Source organism: Propithecus coquereli, unplaced genomic scaffold (genome assembly GCF_000956105.1).
Source record: "Propithecus coquereli isolate 6110/MARCELLA unplaced genomic scaffold, Pcoq_1.0 Scaffold27, whole genome shotgun sequence".
In the NCBI taxonomy this organism is placed as follows: Eukaryota; Metazoa; Chordata; class Mammalia; order Primates; family Indriidae; genus Propithecus; species Propithecus coquereli.
In genome coordinates, this window is record NW_012148285.1 from 2,564,920 (window position 1) to 2,579,630 (window position 14,711).

General features: G+C 43.1%; 1 protein-coding gene across 2 annotated transcripts in view; it reads right to left on the minus strand.

Moving 5' to 3' along the window:
- ADCY9 (adenylate cyclase 9) overlaps positions 1–14,711 on the minus strand; it is a 111,523-nt gene that overhangs the window by 35,407 nt on the left and 61,405 nt on the right. The window lies entirely within an intron of this gene.

Sequence of the window (14,711 nt, forward strand, 5' to 3'; positions counted from 1 at the left end):
TGGACAGCAAACGTATCAAGGGAATGACAATGTAATTTATTCAACGAACGTTTATTTCAGGCCTGGTATATGCTACACACTGGGAGAATAAAATCATGAACAAAACAGGGTCCCTATCTTTGAGTTTATACTCCAGCAGAGGTCACGATGAAAGCTATGGGAAGGTGCAGCATGGAAAGATCCAATCAAGAGGTGATGTTAGGTCTACACCAGATTCTAGTGCAGTTTCCTATACTCGGTACACATTTAAGTGCTTTAACATTAGTCAAATGACCTTTAATCTTTCATTTCCCTCTCTCCTCATAAAAATACTATATGGCATATCTTTTTAAATCAACTGTTATAAGAATTTAGCAAGAGTCCTGGAGACACCTAAGGACATCCCAGAGTATAGCCAAGTCACAGTCACAAATCAAAAGACTTAGATATTTTTAGATACCAATTGACCCCAAAGGATATCTTTAAACGCTCACTCTGACTTAGGTCCTGAATTGCTCTGCATTTCTTTTTCCTCCAACAAAAACCCACATCCCAATTTAGGTACAGGATCAATCTGAGTTTTAACTAATTACACATATAAACTTGAAATGGAAATGTGAACTGGAATATGATGTAAGAGCGAAAGTACCTTTATATTAATTTCTTAGACTGTCACAGGTGACACTAGACTGATTCTGTCATTTCACTTTGGGGGAGTCAAAAAATGCAACCTATGTGGACTGAACAGAGAACAGTGCTACTTCTGACCCGTCTGGGGTCTCCAATCTGGCAGGGCTTATTCCCAGCCTCATCAAAGTGCACAAGAAGGCCTGTCCCAGGGGCTGTTCTAAGGGTCTCCTCCCCATGACTCCTGACTGTGGCTTGTGAGTCCCCAGGCAGCAGGGTGGTAACAGGGACCTTAGAGTGCCTTTGCAGCTGCAGAGGGCCACCCTAGGGACCAGAGGCAGAGGACGGACATTTTCTTTCTTAGAAGGGTGAAGAGCTACTGAAGGAAAAGCTTCTCTACCATGTCTGTGGCCGGCCCTGACCACAGGGAAACAATCCCCGTGAGATGCTGGCAGCCCGGGTACCCCTGAGAGAGACTGCTGCCCACCCCCCCAAACAAGGGCTGCCCTGAGAGCATGAGCCAGGCTGCCCCTCAAACCCAGGAAGTGTCTGTCCTTTGTCAGGGTGACTGTTTATCTGCTCCCCCTGTGGCTCCAGTACTGCAAGAGAAAGTAAAGTCGGCCCTTCCTGGAGGCATGTGACAACTGAAGCAGAGAGAAGGCTGAGCACAGAGAACTGAAGAGCCATAAGCCTCAGACGTTGACCAGCACAGTCCTCAGTAGCGAGCGCGAAGTAGCAGCTATAGCCCCTGCAGTCACAAGCCCAGGGAGGCAGAGGGAACGTGTCAGCCACGATCCAGCCTAGTGTGAAGCCTGTCACCTGCAGAGGTGCCTAGACAACACGCAGTTGTGCCTATGTCAGGCATGCCAAGTCAAAGGACAGGCTGCTCCAGGATGCATGGAAGCGGGTAACTCCTAAAGATGCAGGAAGGAAAGTGCTATGTGTGAAAGCGTCCCCTCCACAATTCAGGTGTTGCTGACGTGACAGCATTAAGCGGTGGGGCCTTTAAGAGGTGATGAGGCCGGGAGGGAGCCTCCCTTGTGGGTGGGATCAGGTGCCTGCACAAAGGTCTCCGGCTTGCTCTCCCGCTCTTCTGCCATGTGAGGACACTGCCTTCTTCCTTCTGCAGCCCTCACCGGACAACAGAACCTGTCGGTGCCTTGATCTTGGACTTCCCAGCCTTCAGAACTAGGAGAAGATAAATCTGTCTTTTAGAAACTACCCAGTCTGGTCAGTCTGTTACAGTAGCACCAACGGAGCAAGACAGAAGGTCCCCTGGACGAAGTGCCCTCCAAGCCAAGGAGATGAAGTGAGGTCAGCCCAGTGACAGCACACAGGGCCAAGGGTGGGTGGCCAGCACTGGGCAGTGGGCATCACTGGAACGGTCGGAGAAAGGCCCTCCTAAAAAGAGCCTTTGGCAGACATGGCTGAGGGATAGTGCTGAGCTCAGTGCTACTGGAATAGAGAATGCGCAGGAGATTCAGCTAGAGGTGAGCAGTAGCCCACCTGTGCAGGGCACCGCCTGGGCTACCTCTAGGAGCCTTCATCCTGGCAGATTGGGGGAGAAAGAACAAATGCCATCCACAGTGGGTGGCGAGTTGAGGGACACTAGGTCAGGAAATAATGGTGGAAATGGGGAGCCTACTCCCCCCAAATCTGGTGGCAATGGCAGTGCTTCTGTCACAGGCAGTCGAGTGTGATGGGCGAGGGCCTGGCTTCCGAGAGCAGCCCTTGGAGTCAGATCTCGGCTCCACCACCTCCAACATGTGACCTGAGTAAGCTGCCTCATCTCTCTGCATCTTGGTTTCCTCATCCCAGAGGGCTGGCATGAGGCTTAAATCATGAACACGTTCACAGCCTGTACAACAGTGCCTGGCACACAGAATGCACATAGTAATGTTAGCTAATATTATCACCGGGAATCTTTTTCATGCTCCTTCTATGTGCAAAAGCATTTGCAGAACTGTTAAATCAACAATTGTTCCCAGTTTGTTTTTAACTTGAATTTTTCTTCGCGAAGCTGAGTGAACAACTTGTAGTGCTAACACAATATCCCTAATGCTACAAAGGTCAAACATACCTACATGTGTCGGTAGCAAGCACAATGAGCTAATAAACAAAGTATCTTTTTATTTATGCTTCAATATGGAAAGCTAACTTTAAAGTGAAACCTATTGCCCAAACCAGAGGGACATCAGCATGAGAAAGTGCAGCAAAGCCCTCTGCCCGACAGGAAATCCCCTGAGAGACTTACCAGGTCGGGCTTCTAAGCTCAAGCCCTGTCAAAGTCTGAAGTCAGGAGAGTTTGTAGGAGGAAGGATTTAATGAATAACCACACACATGGACCCTGGGGTCCAAGTTCATTTTGGGGCAGAAGGTCAAAATAAGGCAGCGCAATGATTTAAGTACAGTGTAAACAGGAGACTAATAAGATTTCTTATTTTCTTTCCTGGTAATTGATTTTAAACCTCACCGACATTGATGCCTTTTCTCGTCTTTGTTTTACAAAGGCTACAGAGAGGGGCAGGCATTTCCTAATGTGCTCTTGTCTGATGGAGGAATTTGTTTATGGCTGCCTGTGTGTTGAGGTTACCATGGTTAACATTCTTAAGTATTCTTAAGTATAACATATCACCAATTCTTTGAGAGCAAAAACTGTGCCTTGCACACAGTGGTGATCAGTTCTGGGGAACTGAGTGTAATATGAGTGAGTGACAAGGTTCATTTTGGAAAAGAAAGATGATTCTGGCCTCATTTGTCTTTTCGGTCTTTTTCTTTGGGACTCTTGCTTTGGACGGAGATATCCTTGATCAATAAGAATCAGGGACCTGACTGTGAACTCAACAGAAAGAGAAGAATAACCAGGAGGGAAAGTGTTTTCAGACATGATTCTGGAGGTAACAGCATGACATAACAACCCCTAGAAGCTTATATCATTTCTTCAGACAATAAACACGAAAGGCGATAGGCTTGGGCTGCACTTCGTAAACATTCTAAAAATGTCTTTTCACTTTGTGTTGTATTTTTACTCATAACTATGTCTAAAATGACCAACTAGCATGAGAATTACTTAAACTAAAATGTAATCAGTCAATAAGGACAATAAAGATTAAAACACTTAACCAGAGCCTACAAAGTTATAGATATGATATTAACATTTTATAATTATCTGTTGCTTTTGCTTAAGATGAATAAAAGTTTTAGTTAAAAAATTTTTTTTCACCTGTTAACATTAAAATATTCTGGATGGCTCTAAGTCCTGCTCACTCCTGTGTAAAACAATCACAAGGACTGACTTGCTCTGGTTGTCCCAATATTTGATGATAAATCATAAGTTCCTATCACAAATGGCTGCTGGTGAAACTTAACCTCTTCTTAAAAAATGAAGTCTCAAACAGTAAAATACAAGACAGATTTCTGCAAGAAGGTGAAAGAAAGAAAAGGTGGGCACCATGCCTGTTTCTGTTTAACTTGTTTTTGTTTTTTAGAGATAGGGTATCACTCTGTCGCCCGGGCTAGAGTACAGTGGCGTCATCGTAGCTCACTGCAACCTCAAAGTCCGGGGCTCAAGTGATCCTCCTCTTCCCGAGTAGCTGGGACTATAGATGCACACCACCATACCTAGCTATTTTTTTCTATTTTTTGGTAGAGACAGGGTCTCGCTCTTGCTCAAGGTGGTCTCAGACTCCTGACCTCAAGCAATCCTCCCACCTCAGCCTCCCAAAGTGCTAGGTGCTAGGATTACAGGTGTGAGCCACCATGCCTGGCCTAACTTGATCTTGATTAAAACAGCTTAACAGAATAAAATTTTAGAGACATACATACACACACACACACTCACTCTCTCTCTTTCTCTCTCTCTATGCCCTGCTCCTAAACAGGCACTTTCTACATCCGGCTTCTCTCTCTCTGCCAGTAACGGGTAAGCAGCTGCCAGCACAGCCAAATGGGAATGACTTGACACCCACATAGCGACCACGTTCCCAGTACTGTCTTCTTAACTTCTATATTTGGTGTCAACAAATGCTCCACGGCTAAACGCTGTGCTGCTGAATGCTAACACTGGGAGAGTCCAGCGGTAACAAACTTCAGAGACCCACCTCTACCACCTCTAAAAAACTCTTGAATGATGGTTTAATATCATGAGCCTTCACAAAGTCAACAGAAACGAGTTCTCTGAAAGATCACATTTGGTATACGCATATACAGCCTACCAGGTACTATCTCATTCATTCATTCACTCGTTCACTTACCCAACAAAGTAAATGGCTATTGAGTACTTACTGAGGGTTAGAAGCTGGGCTAAGGGTTGAAACAAATGAATAGGTAGAAAAAGTTCTCTAGGTGACTTTTACTTGAAGGCTCGTCCTAAGCGCTCTCATCTATAAAATGGAAATACTAGGCCAGGTGCGGTGGCTCACGCCTGTAATCCCAGCACTCTGGGAGGCCGAGGTGGGAGGATCGCTTGAGGTCAGGAGTTTGAGACCAGCCTGAGCAAGAGTGAGACCCCATCTCTACTAAAAATAGAAAGAAATTAGCCGGACAACTAAAAATATACAGAAAAAATTAGCCGAGCATGGTGGTGCATGCCTGTAGTCCCAGCTACTCGGGAGGCTGAGGCAAGAGGATCTCTTGAGCCCAGGAGTTGGAGGTTGCTGTGAGCTAGGCTGATACCACGGCACTCTAGCCCGGGCAACAGAGCCAGACTTCGTCTCCAAAAAATAAAAAATAAAAAAAAATAAAATGGAAATACTATAACATAATGATAACACCACTTCATAGGGTTGTTGTGGGGACTAAATCAGTTAATACATGTAAAAAGGGAAATGCAAAAGGGAAAGACAACGCTTTTCGTGAGACAGTCTTGAGAGCAGCAGTGACTGTGAGAACGATATGTACGTGATGACACAGATCTACGAGAAGAGAGAATTACACGAATTCAAGTCTATGTGCTGATGGGATGTTCAGAAGCGACAAAAGGCATTCTCACAATGAGTTGTAGACAACAAAAGGGAAGTGAAGGTCTACATTAGCTATTTGGAATACTGTAATGTAATAGAGTGTAAATAATCAGAAGAGGCTATGAAACAAGAGAGCTGGGGAAAGATCCAGGAACTGAGACAGACTAGCAACTGACTGGTTGCTATTCACCAAGTGCAGGCACCGAATGCCTAGGACAGGAGCGAGAGAGCAGGATGGGTTATAGCTGCAGCAGCCACAGGAGAGATCACAGACCTGCCCCTTTTCCCTAGAGAACTAAGAAGTAACCCTTAATTTGAAGGTTTTTAAGAGGTGCAGATTTAAGTACAGAACACAATGAAAAATAGATTTCCAAATAGATTTTCATTTCTATGAAAACCAAATTTAAAATCTGAGACTACGTGGCAGTTAAATAATTGGAAAAGCCAAAAATGGGAATACATTAAAAATAGAAATAAAGCTGTATGATGCTCAACAAAAGAAGCCAGTTGCAAAAGACCACATCCTGCACGATTCCATTTATATGAAACGTCCAGAATAGGGAAATGTGGGGAGACAGAAAGCAGATAAGGGTGTAACTGTTGACGGGTACAGGGTTACTTTGTGAGGTGATGAAAATGTCATAAAGTTAGACTGTGGTGATGACTGCACAACTCTGTGAATACACTAAAAACCACTGAATTACACACTTTAGAGAGGTGCATTGCATAGCATGTGAAATACACCTCGATAAAGCTGTTTTTCAAAAAAGAAAAGAAATAAAACAATGTAAACTGCAATAAGATGCAACAGTTCTGAAATTTAGGGAAGAAATAAAATAAAGCGGGGAAGAAACACACTTTCCCTAAGGATTCAAGGCAAAGAAGTCGGTGGCAGCAGGTAAAAGAAAAACATTAAAAATAAAGGCTCACAAATAGATAATGTGGTAGATCCAGGATGGGAAATAGACAAATAAGAACTAAAGCTGAATAACCTTGAAGAACTAAAAATTCAACATGGCAAGAGTTCAGAAGTCTGGGAGAGATTAAACAAAACAAAACAAAAGAAAATCTGACCTTCACAGGATAGCTCCAAGAACCATCAACTGTGCAGCTCTCACTATTGCAGTCTAGCCCATGGAGGTTGTGCCAACACCCAAGCTTGTCTCATTTGGGGCCAACATGCTCCTCCTGTGGCAGGTGCGCCCTGCTCAGCGTGCCGAGCCTGCCCTCCTCGCATGCCTAACGCTTGGCCACAAAAACTCGGAAGGCACTGCTGGCCTCATTGCCTTGGATGCTGATGCAGCCTTTTCATCCGTGAATATAATTACTTGCAAAAGCATTTTCTTCTGACCCACAGTCAGTTTAACCTGCACCGACATCTCCTATGATCATCTTCAGCTGAGAAAAAAGGCTGCCTAGATCATGCTGCCACCTCTCCTGTAAACTTCAAATCACGTAAAGAAAAAGAGGCAAGGCCGAAAATGCTTGACTAACCTCTCGTGGAAGTAGCCACACCACCACCGTCTTCACCGCCTGTTACCTCGTGGAAATGTTTATCCAGGCTTCTGGCTCTCTCCCAAGTATGTTTGCAGCACAGGCGCATGCTTGCTGCGAATTCCCACACTTTTCAGATCACCCAGTTTTAAACTTGCATTAAGGTTTTCTCTCTTTTGATGAGTATTTTGTACACTGGCTGGGGTGGCGGCTGATGGTTCCCAGACTGTGTTTTCTTGTTTATAGAGCACAGGGCAGACTTGCTCAAGCCATCTAACGGGGAAATCCAAAACGTCCGTTTTCTTCCTACATATCTCCAACACCTCCAATTTCATGTCAGCACTAGCAGAGGTCTTTCTTTTTTCAACCCTTTCGGAAGATTCAAAGTTGGGTTTGTGTGGTATGTTTTTAACAACCCCCAAAGTGTTGCTGCATATCCCACAAGAAGCCAGGAGCAGGGCCACTCTGCCACTCAGGTAGGTCACGGGCTGGGTGTTTTGCTCTCCCACTGCACGGTGTGGGGCTATCATTTATGCCTCAAGAAAACCACGACTATGCTGTGGACTCCCACATAATCAAAACTGAAAGCGAAACCACAGCAGTGGGTAGCAAAAGCCCATGTCCGAGAGGAGAGCACGAAGGATGGCTCCCTGGGCACGGCGACAGGCAGAGATGCGGCTCGTGCACAAGACTGACTGGAGGCTGCAATCGACGGCCTCATTCACAAAGGGGCTGGATGAGTTTTCCGAATCTCCCTCCGCTTGGAGTGGAAAGCTGAACTCTACTACAGCCCTGGAAGACCCTGGAAGAACCGCTGTTGTGGAAGAAGAGATGGAAGTGGGAAGAGAGCCCAGGAAGGAAAGTTCCAGACTAGGAGAGGTGCTGGCCCAAAACAAGGCAGTGAGTTCTTAGAAAAGAGACATAAAGATCAGCTAACATCATGGGAGAGAAAAAAAGCGTTATTTGAACAACACTTGACTACTCTAAAAAACACCAAAACATAACAGGATGATAGGACTATGGAAAACATTCATTTTTTTTCTTATTTAACACATTGACTGCCACGCTAGAAAAAAAAATTTTTTCCTTGGGGCCATGGTGTTTTATTACAAAAATAGAATAAAAACTTCGAAAACAAAACGATCCTTTCTAATTTAATGAAAAATTTGTTATTTTTTATTGCTTTCTGTGCGTGAGTTATATGCAACTTGAAAAATAGTTCAAGCAGCTCCCAAGGGGAAGAGACGTGTGAGTTACATATGCTTAATGAGGCCCTGGGCTCAAAATCAGCGTGAGTTAAATATAACTCACATGGCAGTTAATGTGTTAATGATATTTAAAATAAGCACAATTTTTGAATTTATTACAAAATATTTTAGACATAGAAGCATATAAGGAAAAATATATAAAGACTTGTGGTTCCACCAGTCTAGAAAATAAAATGTCACCTGTACTGTGTAAGGTCCCTTTGTCCTTTAGAATTTCACTACATACATATGCAATGCTAAACATGCAGCATTAATATGTTTATTTTAATTTACATGAATGATATCATTTTACGAGTGCTCTTCTGAAAGTTGCTTTTTTGGTTGAGTATTATGTTTGAGATTCACCCATTTTGGCAGGTGTGATCATGTTCATCCATTTTTAATATTACGAAATTTCCCACTGGATAAATATACCACAATTTTAAAAAGAAAAACTGAAAGTATTAAATGAACACCAACGATAAACTCTGTGTTCTGTGAAAAATAACAAATATGATAAACAAACAGGGTAAATGTATACTTAACACAAAAATTCCACTGATTTAAAGAATATATCATACATATAAATTTAAGAAAGAAATGGAACTCGTGCATATCACTAAAAAAAAAAAAATCGAGAGGAGCAAGGATGAAAGAAAAGTTGCTGAAATAAAGAGTTAAAGAAATCAAGCTTGGAGAAGATGGCAGTGCCAGATAAGGCACCACAATAGCATGTGAAATGGAAAAAAATCAAAATGGACAAATAAAATAAAAGGAATACAGAGTTCTTCAGACTGTAAGTGAACGAGGCTGAGAGGTGACAGCTCCATTAACCCTAGTGCAGAAAATCCCCACAACTGCTGTGTGTTGAGGCCAGCAGGCCTGCCACTTGCCATAAACCAAGACCAGACCACTCATGGCCATAGGTTAGGGGCAGAGATCTGCCCCATCAGATCAAGGGCCCCAAAGTACGGCTGATACAAAGAGCGGGTATTTCAGCCACACAGAGCTGGGTTTAAAGGAGTGGGGAGGTGGAAGTAGAGGAGGAGCCCTGAAAGCTATTGCAAGGATAAGATAACACACAGTGGGGGTTACTGGATTGGAGAAAGAATCTAGACCCATGCTGTCTACAGAACTGTCTGTGCTGATGGACACGTCCTACGGCTGTCCAGTCCAGTAGCCTCCGGCCACGTGTGGCTACTGATCACTCGAAACATGGCTAGTATGAATGAGGAACCGAATGTTCTATGTTTTTTAACTGCAGTTTAAATTTTAAATAGCTACATGTTGCTGGCAGCTATGTACTACACAGTGAAGACCTACATTCTTCCTTATTGATGAAAGGGATGAGCTGGAAACAGAAAGCGTTCTTATCTTTATTAAATAGAGGTGAGGTGGTAAAAACTATTAAAAGAAAAAAGGGTGGGATAAAAAGGAAAACTAAATGTGAAGCCAATAAGTATAATTCTTATTTATGATATAGATGACACTTACTAGCAAATACAAGGGAGAAATTACCCTGTAGATTAATAACAAGAACAGCCCATAAGAGAATGGAATAGAAACAGAGATTCTATCAAACAAATTGGAGGGCAACTTTTAAGAATAAGGAAACAGGAAAGCTTGGAAACATCTGAATAATTTCAAACCACCTTAAAATCGGATGAAATATTGATTCGAAAATCTAATTTAGAGTTTATATGTATACAGCTTGACCTTGCTTGACATATTTTACTCCTAAAAAATGTTTTACATGTGAATATGTATAAAATATATCACATTTTCCACTTTTTGTACCTTTAAATTTTACTATGTGAGTCCTAAAAACAGTTTGTAAAACAAACACCCAAGCTCTCTGATCTTTCACACCCATTAAAAGCAACACATGTTTTAAAACACACCACTGAACAAATGACCATTTCATGGGGCTCTCTCTGACTGCATGGAGCTTGAATGTTTAACTAGGCACATGGCCACAATGCTAATAGGATCTGGCAAAAACTGAGCCAACGCCGGGAACAGGTGTTTCAGGAAAGGTATTACTCTACTGTCCCTTGTGCTGCAGCTGCAGCCCCAGGCAATTTCGTGAAGCGGGTAGAATCCAACTGAAGTCACTTCAGCCAACCTCCATTTCTACCTGTCCTCCATTCCCCCACAAGGCCTTACTGCCTTTGGGGTGTCCTTATCCTCCTGCCAACCCATCATCTGAATGTCCACAGCATCAAGGCTACACGAGCAGGATGCAATCACATAGAGCTCCGTCACCGCAGGACACTGAGAGTTAGGTAAGCATCAGAGACCCAACTCCGGCTCACTGCCCCCACACTCCCCCAGTGCTCCAGGAAATCACCTCGTGCCGCTGACTTATTTGCATACTGTACCTTCCTGACACAAATGTAGGTGACGGTATTTGGTGCCCTCATCATATCCCAGAAATTCCACATCACCAATGTCCAGCCAAAGTTTCTGCAAGGCATTATGTGGGGGCACCTCCATGCTGAAGTGGCAGGTTCCAATGTCAGATTCTGCCTCATCTGGGGTTCACATAACATTTCTATCAGGTCTTTTGAAATATGTTAAAGTCCCTTGAGGATCTGTAATAAAACCTTCTGGAAACTAGACAGCAAACTACTCATTCTCCACCCTATCAGAGCCAATGGCTCCTTTTTATTACATTGATTACATTTTTATTACATACTTAATTTGTAATATCCTCTTTCCCAACCTGAAATAAAATTAAATTCATGCACAATATAACTTTAACCATTGAAACCATAAAAAAACACCCCTAACAAATTTCCCAGACACCCAGCCATTCATCAGCTGCCTTTGGATGCAGTGGTGGGTGCTCAGCAAAGGCGGGTGGTGCCAGAGCCTTCACGTTTTAAAGGCAGCCGTGAGTCCCATATTTCTCTTTCCATACGTTTCCCTGCCACGAGAGAACCAGCCTGAAGATAAAGACTAAATATTCCACAGTTCTGTTAATGTGTGTATCTATTATATGAATGCATGTATAATGTGTATGTTTATATGTGTATGTGTGTATACGTGTGTATGTGGGTATACATGTGTTTCTGCATCAATTTAAAAAGGAGAAAATTTCTTAATAACTTTTATCTTACTCATTCTTTCAATAAACGATAAGCTCCTAAAATCTGTTAAGAATGAGATTAGGCCTATTATAAATCCTAATAATACGTTACATTGATTATGTCTCGCTAATCTTAGTACCTACAGTACCTCACTAAAGGCCCAGCACAATGGACATTCAAATATATGAAGAACTGAACCGCAACTCCACAGCAGTGGTCCATTGCAAATAGCATGAAAATCAATAGGGGCAGAACAAAGTACTAAAAGTAGGTTAAATGTCCCTGGAGACTGAATTATCCAGATCAACTTTCTTCACATGATAAGGAACAAGAAGTTACTCATAGGTTCTGAGTACCCACTACGTGGCAGGCTAGACGCCAGTGATAAATCCGTGAGTGTGATATACACCATCGTCCCTGCTGAGCTAGCAGTAGGGAGAATCAGTAAACAAGGGCAGTAATTAAGAGTCATGAGGAAAACAAAAGCTTCCTGTGATGGAGCCCAGAAACAGTCTGGCTGGGGAGTCCCAGGAGCACTCTCTGAAGGAGTGCTACTGAGGTACAGATGTCACGGTCAGGGTGAGGGAGCGCATCGTGAGGCAGGCCCGGGAAGGTGTGCTGGATGGAGGGCTCAGTGTGGAAAGGAAGGCTGCACACTCACCTGGCTGAAAGAAGGCCACTGTCCCCGAAGCAGAGTGAGGGGAGAAAGTGTGGCATCAGGTGAGGCTGGAGACAGGGCAGGGCCCTGGGAGTCTGATTTATAAGCGAGGCTGCACAAGGCCTCTGCAGTTTTAAGTGAGCGAGCACAAATACAACTTTCTTTTTTTGCATTTTATTTTTTTTTAACTTTTTAGTTTGAACTAATTTTAGACATACAGAAAAGTTACGTGTATAGTACAAGGAGTTCCCTTATTCCCCTTACCCTACTTCTTTTAATGTGAATGTCTTATTGTACTGTGTTAAGAACGGGAAATTAACATCAATATAGTATTATTAACTGGACTATGAACTTTATTCGAATTTTGCCAATTTTTTGCCTGATTTATGTTCCCGGATCCCATCCAGTTAAACTCCTGCAGCTGTAGGTGATGAGTGGCTTCGGAGGTGTCAAGAGTGGTACAGGCTCATTCTGGGCTGTTGCTGTGATCCAGGCAGAAGGTGGAGTGGCCTGAAATCAGATTCACAATCTAAGGCCTAGGCAGAGCCAATGTTTGTGAGAAAAGAGGATGAGGACGCCTCCCGGGTTCTGCCTTTGGTGTGTGGGTGGATGATGACACATTTACTGAGATGAATAAGACCAGGGGAGGTAAAAGTTTTGGGGGCAAAATCAGGAGCTTGGTTCCTGAGTCCTCAATGCCTGTGACATGCTCAAATGAAGGTGTCAAGGAGGCGGCTACATGATCAGGTCAGAAGGGAGCCCCAGGTGAGAGAGGGGATATCCACGATATCATTGCGGAGAGAACAGCCAGAGGGGAACCCTGGGGAGCTGCAATGTGTAGAGACAGTCAGGGAGCTGGGTCAGAAAGAGGTCTGAGGAGGGATGACAGGGGTCAGAGGGGCAGGGGAGTCCATGTCCACTTCTAGACATTTATTTGCCCCACAGATACGCATGCAAGCATGCACCAGGATAGAGTACATAAATACTCTTAGGGACCCTGTAAAAGCCAAAGGCTGGACACATCCTGCACGTCGGTGAAGAGGATGGATAGACACATTGTGATAAAGAGAAGACAGTACGGTGGTGGAACTGAACAAACTATAACCATGAGCAACAGGAATGAATCTCACAAATGTAACATCAAGTGACAGGACCAGCCACAAAAAACCACACACTGAAGATTCCATTTGTATGAAATTCAAACACAGGCAAAAGTAATTTATGGTGCCAGAATCAGGACAATAGTTACCTTTAGAAGGAGGAAGTGGGTAGTGTTTGGAGGAGTACAAGGGGGCTCCAGAATGTTCTATTTCATTCGGATACTCGTGTGGATGCGTTCATTTTGTGATAATTTTTCCAATGGTACACTTATAATTCATGCATTTTTATGTATGCATATTATATACTTCAATGCAGACATTTATTTTTAAAAACAGGCATCCAAACTCTTCAAAAATGCCAATATTATTAAAGAAAAAAAAAAGGGCTGAGGAACTGTTCTAGATCAAAGGAAACTAATAACTCTAGATCAAAGGAGATGTGATACCTAAATGCAATAGATTATCCCTGATTAGATCCTGGATGAAAATAATAAAAGCTCTAAAGGATACTACTGGACAATGGGGGAAATTTGAATATTAACTATATATTTGATAACAGTACTTTGTCAATGCTGAATTTCTTGAGTGTGGTAATCTGTTTTGTCTATACAGGAGAATGTCCTTGTTCTTAGGAGATACGTGCTGGAGGATTTAAGGCTATGACGCCTGCAATTTACTCTGTAATAGTTCAATGGCTCAGCAAGGAAACAGAAGATAGATATGGATATATATATACACATGCGCATACACATCTATACACACATATAAAGGATAGAATACAGTATACATATATGTATTATAATTATACACACATATACATTTAGAGAGAGACAGCAAATTTGGCAAACTGTTAATAATTGGTTGATCCAGGTAAAGTGTCATATTAGTGTTCATCATACTATTCTTTCAAATTTTCTATAGATTTGAAATTTATCAAAATAAAAAGCTGGTGAAAAAAGGCAAAGGCAAAAGCGAAAGCAAATCCCAAAGCAAGCAAACCCAACACCCCAAGCCAAGTGTTAAAGGACACACACGTGGGTAAGAAAAACAGAAAGAGGAACAGAGACAGCACCACCAGTAGCAGCAAGACCACGGTCACCTGTGGCAGGCAGGGGACGGGAGAGGCGTCTGGGTGGCTGACTGCTCTCTTTTGCAACCTGGCTGGTAGACACAAGGGTGGTCACTTTACAATAATCAGATTGTGTGTTTATTTTATGTGGTCTTCTGTATTTGTATCACATTTGACAATTTTTTTAAAAAAGATTTCACAAAAGAACAGACGTAGCAAGTACAGCCTCATGCCTGGCGTGTGAGAAGCGAGTTATAATCAGACGCTGGCGGAGGAGACAGCAGCTCAGCCACTGGGCCCCACGCTGCACTGCCAAGGGTGCGCTGACATCGCTCGCCAGCCCCGCCACCACGCAGTTGCACAATCATAACAATGCTGCCGTCACTCAGCTGCTAAATGCGCTCACAATTTGGTTGCTATGAAAACACACTTAACTTACACTTAACATTGATTTATTAAAGGTGTTGCAAGATGGTCATTCTTT